This window comes from Anser brachyrhynchus (assembly GCF_964034855.1).
Source record: "Anser brachyrhynchus genome assembly, chromosome: 2".
Lineage (NCBI taxonomy): Eukaryota > Metazoa > Chordata > Aves > Anseriformes > Anatidae > Anser > Anser brachyrhynchus.
The window spans coordinates 17,851,758-17,861,102 of record NC_137695.1 but is presented as its reverse complement, the minus strand read 5'-3'; positions in this window follow the sequence as shown (position 1 = coordinate 17,861,102).

The following is a 9,345-nucleotide window of genomic DNA, read 5'->3' as shown; positions in this document are numbered from 1 at the left end:
TTAGGTTATGTGATAGGAGCTCATCTGCACACCTACAAAGAAGGTAAATAGCATTCTCTGCACTCCCCTCATCTTGTTGTACAAGGTACTTGTTGTGTTAAGGTATACGGCTGAGAGGGGCCCTCCCGTTGAGTGATCGGTTCAGAAAGGACCCCCTCACTTTCTAAACACCTTCTCAAAGAGGAGTTGAGGTATAGCTGGATTCAATCCTAGTCCCAGACTTGGTCAGCGGTTTATGTCTAAAGAATTACGTGTGTAGACACTCATCAGAGTCAATGTTTGCCTGTTTCAGAGCCCTGCCAAGGACTTTCACTGAGACAGCTTCACAAAGTTGAAAAGATATGTAATTTATTAAGGTGACAGATATAACAGATTCAGAATTGCTGTTGATAAATTCACTTATGGCAATAATTGAGCTTGAGTTAATAATTCAGTGCTTTAGTTATCAATATTTTCCTGGGTAACATCCAACATTGTCGGAGGCGGAAGGCTTACCAAAAAAGAATCCTTAACCTGGGGAGGAGAAAGGTCCAGGCCCATAGACCGGTCTGATAACTGGAGCTCTCATCCTCAAAGTGTAGTTTTCCAAATGCCAGATTTATACTTTTGGTGAGGGGGACTAAGTCATTAATCATGTACCAATTGGCTCTCAACAAGGCTTGTTGTGTTGTCGGTTACAAAGAAAAGAGGGGTAGGGGTTGGTTGAGGCCAACGTTCAGAACAGAGATAGGTTGTTCTCCCAACTCACTTGAAACAACATTGGCCTGTGAGGCTTCCACCTCACTCCAGGCATTGCTTAATTGCTGTAATTGCTGGGCCTCATACACACTGAATGTTCAACTGCAAACCTCTGGCAGTAGCCAGGCAACTCACAGAGTGGAGAAACACAGAGATCCCTTCCAACCTCACCCATTCTGTGATTTCTTTAAAAAATAAAGTCTCCAAATGTGTAATCAGTTGTGTATTCCAGCACTGTCACATTACAAAAATCTCTTTTGGAAAGGGAGAAAGAGAAAGAGAGAGAGAGAGAGAGAGAGAGACAGAGAACTGACTACCAACATGCCCCTGCTCCTGCCCTGGGTGGGTGTATTATTTGTCCCCTGTGCAAGGGTCACACTGATTAAGCTTCTCTGTTTGCTGTCTCTACACATGGATGTCTCTATGACATAAATATTTATACCTTTACATGAGACACCTTTCAATTTCGTAACACAACTGTTAAAGAAAGCACTCAAGGGTAAAGAGTCAATGAGAAATCACAGGTTATGTCTCTGCCTGTAAGTCTTAAAAGGTATTTTTCCAGCTTCCAACAAGTCCACAATCATGGCACGTGAATCAATTCCAAAGAATCAACCTGTGCCAGAGAGGAGGAAAAACTTAGCAAGAAGTCCACACAAATATGGCAGATGCTCCGGATGGGCGGAGAGCAAAGCCCAAGAACTTCTGTGGTCATCTTGGTCCACAGAGAATCAAAGGCTTCATATGGACTTTAGGAAGCACATCATCTCCTGCTTGCTGCCAAGGAGATTTACATGGTCACTGAGGTGCTGAGAACTCAGTCTGACGCCTGGACCAAGGGAGCACATCCCTTTGAGAAGAGTAGTAGAGCTTCATTGCTGCTGAAAGACACTTTGAATTCAAAGGTGGCACCTTTGTTCTTGCAGGCACTAGAGCTAACTTTCAGAGAGCTTCTGCACAGGTGTTAACTGAAGCACAGCACTTATTCAGGCTTATATTGATGCTAAAGCCATCCATGTCAACACTTGTCAGAGCAGCAGATGAGGAATATATGAGTATGCCCAACATCCGAGAATGAACTATCAGTGTGAAAGTTCAAAGTGGGAGCAGTTACATTTCTTATTTAAGACAGTGACAGGAAGAGGGAATGCAGAAAATCCCCCTTGATCTACCACAATGAAGGCCATTGTGGAGCAGCTTCTTCCCAAGCTGGCCTATAGCTGGAAAAAGAAGTGGTTCAGCCTGCATTCCCAATAGCCCCCACTCCACCCTTAAACTCTTCAGCCAAAGCCTCACCTCAAGAAAGCACACATATTCTGCAATACAATAACCCTGTCAGTGAGCTGTGGGGTCTACTGATGGCAGGACGTTTTTATATTTGAAGGCTATTAATTGTGTTTCGATAAGTATGCTTTTATTTGCCAGGTCAGCTTCTAGTATTGATGGTTGTATTTAGCACAGGTGTTTTCTGTGTCAGTCTAAGTATTAAGCTACACAAAACATAACCACACAAAACACTACAAAACATAATCACATAAAACACTACAAAACATAATCACATAAAACACTACAAAAATTAGATGGTTTCTTATAATTTTTATATAAATAATCTTACTATTGCTTTAAGACTTTAAACACATTGTCTTTTGGTCATGCACTACATTTGAAAGAATAGAGATATCCATGAGCAATCTGTTGTCACTTCAAAACAAAGATGTCCACCCTGTATTTTGTAAACCACTATTGCATTATGCTGATGGAAGCAGAAATTGAGATGATTTTGTGAAACTGGAGGAGAAATAGAGAAGAGAGAAGAAGTGGAGGCAGAGCTTGACAGGGTCATGCAAAGCAGGCTGACTCCAGGGCTTGTATCCCCAGCTCCCGAGGCAACTTGTTGAGCAATGTAGGCATTCAAGTTACTTTAACTATATGTAGGAATTTCCCATACATCTCCCCATTGTGTGGTTGTAACGAATCATCGATTGAAGTCCTGAGAAAGCCAGGTCTGATTCTGTGAGACAGAAGCACCAACTCCAGCTGGCTGCAGCCATTGCTGCTCTCTGGCTTTCTATTGCCCAAACTCTCACTGTTGGTCAGCACTGCGCAGCCATGCACTTCGAAAATTGGGTTTCCATCACCTACTGATGGGCACTTGCACTGAGGTGGCGCTAAAGCAGCTCCTATCTTCTACGTGCTTTGCTTTTGACTGCTTTTCTGGATCTGCCATGAAGTTCCAAGGGGCCAGAATATTTGAATAAAAAGAAGACCATTGCCAGTCCCCAGAAGTACAGTAAGAAACCTGATCTTGAAGAATGCTCTGGAGATGCGAGTTTTAGCTGCAGCTGGGGCAATCCTGGCAGCAGCAGGTTGCAGTGCAGGGTAGCCCAGCGATGGCAGAGCACTGACTACCCTATAGCTTATGTCTGACAGTACGTAGGACATAGGAGCAGAAATATAGCATGGAAAATGCATGCAGATGACACACTAGATCAGATCTTTGACATCCTGAAACCTGGAAGGAGCTGGAAGTGAAGGAAAGGCTAACCAAGAAAAAGAATAGACTGAGAAAACCACAAAAACAATCTGCACTGTTCTAGGAGTGACAATGTCCTGCGTGATGTTCTGTAGTACCAAGTATCATAGCTGGATATCATAATCAGGACTTTGCAGATCTTGCTCAGGCCTCTGAATTAGATTAAATGTTTTTTTTTCTTTTTTCTTTTTTTTTTTTTCTTCATCAGCTACTGTCAAACATATGATAGTTTGAAGAAAGCTGCAGCTGTCCCTTCCACCTGAAAAACAGTGTTCTCAAAATCTGGATTGTAATTAGATAAATTATTTGTTAAAGAAGTCTATGTTTAACAGAAGGCTTTTAGTGACAACATTGTTTGGTCTTTGCAATTAATCTCAGATAATGTTAAGCACATGGGGCATGGAGTATATTTCTAAACATTCTGTGCTCTCAGCCTCCAAACTCTCAATCCCATTATCTGAGGAAGGATCCCATTAGCGGGATGCATATCAGTAATAAGATAATTGTGACTCTAGCACAGTACATGGAAAAATATTATTTTTTCCAATCAGATCCTGATGATGTATTTAGCCAAACTGCTAATATGCCTACCTCCTCTTCTCTGTGTACACCCAGAAATTCAATTAGTCAGATATGTTCTCAACAGCAGTGACATAAAAACACGATTAATGAGAAAGAGACCCAACATTTCCTTAGAAAACGTGCTCACAGATGTACAGTTTGCTTTCCGCCTCGGGCAATTCATCAAAACATCTACCTGTTGTATGGAAGGACTTTTCTGGCTGAACTAACAACCTCACTTTCATGCAAGTACACCAATGTCTTGTTTTGCCTGGATCATATAACGCCTGATAACATGCAGGTCAGCCTGCAGATGTAGTCTAGAAGCACATCAGGGGCTGTGGCCAGGCCAAGGGAGCTCCATGACACAGTGGTGGTTGTAGCTCTGCTGGGGCCCAGGTGATGAAGCCTTAGTTTAAAAGCATCACCCCCAGGACTAGGGCTGGCTGTGGCCATAATTCCCCATGGCACCTCTGGGAGCCCCTTCCCACTGTCCCAGCTGAGCTGCCTTGGCCTTGAGCCCAGGCAGCCAAACCTGAGGATCCTATGAAGACAACCTGCATTTTCTTCTTCTAAACTGATCCAGGTAAATGGTTCAGTAAATGCAGTTAATGGATTAAAATGTCTCACCAACCTGTTTCTAAGATGACGGTGGAATGCAGTCCTAACTCTGCTACTTAGTGTTTGTACTGTGACCTCAGAGGAAGTTATCAGAAATGGTTAATAACAAAACAAGACATGTTTTGTACCATCTTGGATCCTTGGAGAGCTGCACTGAAGCCCTCCACATATCTGAGGCTGCTGGGATTCCTCTAATCCATTGGGAGATGGATTTGATCACTTCCATTAGCTTAAATTTTGAGAAACCTTTGACTTCTCCACCTTAAATAGAGTCCCGTTAAAAAAAATGAACACAACCATTCAGAAGTCCGTGTCTCATCTCCCTCCTTCTCCTTACTTCCCTCCTGACCACCCTTCATGCTCTAAGGGAAATCTTACCCCACATTTTTGAAAGCAGAGCTCAGAGGCAAATTTAAGGGAAGCATGTGTACCACTCTTTGGGACATGTCTGAAATTTTGTTTGTTTTTGTTTATTTCTCCATTGATGCTTATGTAGCAGTGAGTCAATTCTGGAAATCCCAGCATACTTTTAGAAGTATTTTAGTTAAAAATCATAGCATTGTATTCAAATTTCACTATTCACAAATTTCACTATAATAAAACATTTTCGTATTTGTAAGGAAGCATTGTCTACTGCAAACTTAAAAGCAAACACTATACATCAAACACAGGATACAATTTCTATGCAGGTAGTCATTATCTGTGACTCCGTATAATGCCTGAAATCCATTAAGAGACATTAGTCTTATCTACTGCTTCAGACGCAGATCCTCTTCAGTTTGTTTCCTCAGTTCAGAGCAAATCATTCCTGATTAGTTCATGGTGAGAACAGCACTTCATATTACACAGGAGACATTTTAAATTCATTTGATCAAGTAGGAATCAATATTTTAGATGCATCTTTTCCTCTAAAAGGTCTTTAATCGTACGCTGTAAAAGAAACTGAGTGTTAAATGATCTCAGGAAATTATATATAAAAGATATTTTCCAAAACTTCTCACCAAATTATGTACAAATAACTTCATTTCAGAAAATCACCATTAACATCATAGGGATATACATCCAAGAGGAATGAAACAGACTATGAGTTGTAGGTGAACTGCAAAATGTTTGCACTTTATTGAAGAAGCTCTTCCTCTTCCTTTGAAAGTGTTTACTAATCACAGTATTAATTTAATAATAATAATAATAGAAGGTATCTTTCACATCTCCTTTCTCCAAAGTGGGGGAAAATTTTTAAGGACTTTAAGGGAAAATAAGTAGACATAAACCCCATGACTGCAGTCCTGAAATCTATATTCTGTTCTCAGTGTCTGTAGGCAGTATCTATCTGCACAATCTTTACCAATTCTGGGCTCAGACGACTGTCCTAAAAGAGCTGGAGACAGCATATAAAAGCACCTTACTCGCCAGGAACTGTAGTCCCACTGGGCTCAATGTGTCCGGCACCCCCTGTAGGCCACGGGGATGGATTTTTATAGCCAGGATTTAAACTGGAAGCAAAGCTTAAGCCAGGACACCTTCAAGACTCATGAGGCAGAAGGAGTCAATTTTCTGGCAAAGAAGGGTCTGGAGGTGTGAAACCCAGGTAGGGGGCGATGTGAAAGAAAAAGAGGAACGGATTTTGTAGGGCCAGTAAAGAACAAACGGCAGCACCTGGAGCAACAATGAAAGGGCTTTTCGGACATGAAGAAAAATATGTACAACTCCAGAAAGACTACCGAGATGTGTGAATTCTTCTTGTGCAGGGGAATATGCTCCACGTTTGCATTATAAAAGACAGTTTGAGGAGAGCTCGCACAGACTGACTCTTGGAGCCATTTTGACAGAGCAAACGAAGGAGTGATCTGAGCATATGCTCATGCTCCGAAATTGATGTCTCCATCTCAGCTGATAAGCCTGGGCTCCCCTTATAGTCACTTGTGACTGACACTATAAGGCATGATTATCTGATCCAGAAGGGGAGATCTACAATAGGTATGATGACTCCCCTCTCTCAGTAACCTGCTTTCCCCACTGTAAGAGGAATCCAGTGCAGTTAGCTCACATGTTTGTTGTTCCTGTGGAGACAGCCAAACTGAATTTGTTGAACATTCAGGGAAATGCAGCCTATGTAGACATGGATAAAATATTTTTAGGCTTATGGCCTGCATTTGGCAAAAATCTAGGCAACTGGACAGGGGATCGTGCATGGGCAATGTCAGACAAAATGCATTATGGTGTTACTAATGTCAAGTCTACATGTGTCAGCCGTCAGCAGAAAAGTAGCTTTATTTACTTGTGACATGTCTGACAACTGAGGAAGCCACTTGGGCCCTTGTGCTGGTTTAGAAAAACATCCTTACATTTCTCAGAGTAGAAATAAAGGAAGACTTCATCCAGGTGTTGGATTTCTTTCCAATAATAAAGATACGAAGAACAGGATCCTGTGCAGATCTGTAATTTCTCATCATCAGTTCAATTTATTGCTAAGCCATTAGGAAATCCAAATAACGCAGTGTTTCATATTGACACACTAGACCTTTACTTCACTATGTGAACTGAGGAGAAAATCTCAAGTTATTCTCCTTTTTCACTAATTAAGCCAATAGGTAGTGGAAATGACAATTTCCAGAAGCAGACACAATTCATATTATGGAAATGTTATTTGAAAGATTTAATGTCAAAATATTATGATCCAGGTAAGAACTACACAGGAAAAAATGTGCTCAATGTGAGCTGTCTTCCTCATGATGAAATGTTACTGTGATCTCAAACTCTACATTAGATTTTCAGCATGGAGTGAAGCCTCCTGTTTTAAGCATCTCCACACAAATGAGAAGAAGCTAGAGAGTTTGGGACTGTAAAATAGGATGTGAGGAAACAGCCTCAAGTTGCCCCAGGGGAGGTTTAGATTGGATATCAGGAAGAATTTCTTCATGGAAAGAGTGGTTGGGCATTGGAACAGGCTGCTTGGGGAAATGGTGGAGTTGCCATCCCTGGAGGTATTTAAGAAATGTGTGTTTGTGGTGTTTAGGGACACGGTTTACTGGTGGACTAGGTAGTTAGGTAGGCAGTTGAAATTTATGGTCTTAAGGTGTTTTCCAGCCTAAATGATTCTATGATTCTATGAGTACGGGCATGAGCTGTGCTCGGTTTAGTATAAACAATGTCTGAGAATGAAAATACAGGCTGCCCATCCCTCTAGAAAACCAACAGAATTATTTCTCCTTTCTGCACTTCCAGTTAATACCTCAAATTGAGAATAGAAAACACAGCTGAGCAGCTGAACACAAGAAATCAATCACTCGCTCTTGACTTGCCAAGTTGCTTGCCCATGGAAATGCCAAGTTTGCTAGCGCTTTTCAGAAATAATTGGCTTTAGCACTCAGAAAAAGAAATGTCTTTCTTCATTTTTACATGTCCCAGTTGTGTTCCACAACTTGAATCAAGTACTGGAAACTATGGAAAAAGAAAACTGAATTTAACACAACAGAATTGGATTTGATGCTGCCTGGGATGTATGCAACTGCCGAGGAGGTCAGCAAGCAATGCACAAAAAAAACTTGAGGTTCTCTTGTTTTCAGACCAGAAATAGCACACAAATATAGGAGGAAAACAGAGAAAACACGTCCTCAAAGAATGGGTAAGTGATATGTAATAGAAACTTGATGAAAAAAGATTACTCCTCCATGAACACTAACTCTGAATATAAGAAGTCTGAGGTGGGAGGTAATCCTGATCGGCAGCATGTCCGTGCTCTTTACCTGAATCATTTCTGAGAGTGTGTCAGTGGCCATTCCAATGTACTGCTGTGATCACAAAAAAACTCATGGCCTGTCTGGATTTTGCTGCTGCTGAGGAGGACTGACTGCTGAACTGTCAAAGTCTCTTAGATCACCGGTTCTGGACTTCAAAGGTAGAGGCTGCAGCTGCAAAAATACAAAAGCTAAATAAAAATTGGCATTTTGCTTAACATAAATTCCATTACTGCATTCATCAAATAAAGAGAAATAACAGGTGCAGAACATCTGAATGTCAAAATGCAATTTGTTGTATGGTTAGGGTGCTTTTATGGAACAGAAATGAAACCTGAAAATTTTCACTACTGCCAGTACTTGTAGCATCACCTAGATCTGTCTCCTGAAAACCTGATTTCCTCCACAATTTTTGCAGCGCTCACAAAATCCTGCAGCTGCACCTGATGGACATAACAATGTGAACTAGTGCTGCCAAGAAGCAAAGTAGCATATGCGAGGCCAAGGTTTAGCTTGGTGTGCCAGGGTCTGAACCGTGAAATTCCATGGACAGCACTTTGCTGGGCAATGCACAGGGAAAGCACGGAGATGTGGGAGGGTCAGGCAAGGGGGGCTCAAGGGTAAACTGAGACTGAGTTAACATCACATCGTATATCAAACCTGCTGAAATGGTGGACTCAAATCTGGTTCTCACCCATGAGCGAGCTTTGCCTGGACTGATGGGTTCATTTGACTAAGAACACAGGTATCCACTTCTGAACCAGGTTTCAAAGCTGCCTTCATGTTGATGGAGAGGAACTTCTATGGCAATGAGCCACAAAGAAAGTTAATGTACAGAAACAGGCAGAGGGCTTGAAACTAAAACTCTTGTTTCTTTCCACTCTACTGAGGAGCATAACGTGACCTGTTCGACCATGCACATCTTCCTTCCTCCTGTGATGCTTTCCTCATTCCTCTGGGAGATGACATGCATTTTTGCTGTTCTTCTGGACACCAGCTTCCCTGTGTTAGTGAAATAACCAGCAGCGAAGGTGGCATGGCAGTGCTGGGTCTGGTGAACTACTTTCTGCTGAGTTGTCCTCAGCAAAACTGCCCAGAAACCTCGAGGAAAATTACTTTGGTAGTCCTGGAATTCACATACTCCCCATGGCACCA